The sequence below is a fragment of the Priapulus caudatus genome, unplaced genomic scaffold (genome assembly GCF_000485595.1).
Source record: "Priapulus caudatus unplaced genomic scaffold, Priapulus_caudatus-5.0.1 Scaffold1037, whole genome shotgun sequence".
NCBI lineage: Eukaryota > Metazoa > Priapulida > Priapulimorpha > Priapulimorphida > Priapulidae > Priapulus > Priapulus caudatus.
Window position 1 is genome coordinate 25,305 of NW_014578098.1, and position 877 is coordinate 26,181.

Below are 877 nucleotides of genomic sequence, written 5' to 3' on the forward strand. Positions count from 1 at the left end.
CCCGAGTGCAGTGACCAGCGACCAGCGACCAGCGACCAGAGTGTTAACAGTGCTACAAGCGACCAGAGTGCAGTAACCAGCGACCAGCGACCAGAGTGTTAACAGTGCTACAAGCGACCAGACGTGCAGTGACCAGCGACCAGCGACCAGAGTGCTAACAGTGCTACAAGCGACCAGAGTGCAGTAACCAGCGACCAGCGACCAGAGTGTTAACAGTGCTACAAGCGACCCGAGTGCAGTGACCAGCGACCAGCGACCAGAGTGCTAACAGTGCTACAAGCGACCCGAGTGCAGTAACCAGCGACCAGCGACCAGAGTGCTAACAGTGCTACAAGCGACCAAGACGCATGCGTCATTTTACTCACGTGTGCGGCGGACTTTCGTTGAGTAATTTGACTCATGCGTCCTTTTACTTGAGTAAAATAACTCACGTGTGCGCCGGGCTTAATCGCACTCAGTATATAACGCTGCTTTACCTCTATAGTATCGGCCTCAGCAGTATATAATAACCTCTCAACAATACGTACGATACTTACTCGATTCACTGCACTCTGGTCGCTTGTAGTACTGTTAACACTCTGGTCGCTGGTCGCTGGTCACTGCACTAAATTACTCAACGAAAATCCGCCGCACACGTGAGTAAAATGACTCCGGGCTTTAGAAGTTGAATGTTTAGATGTTTTGATTTTTGATGTTTTGATGTTATGATAAGACGACCATGCACAGATTAATGGTTTGCAGCTGCCTTCCGCGATAATGCTTCCTTTCATTGACGCAACCAGCAGCATCGAAATGTGAATCAGCAAACACTTGTAACGCAGCAGGCTAATTCAACTATTCATTGCCAGTCCTCGAATCGAAGATGGTTTAATGTTTA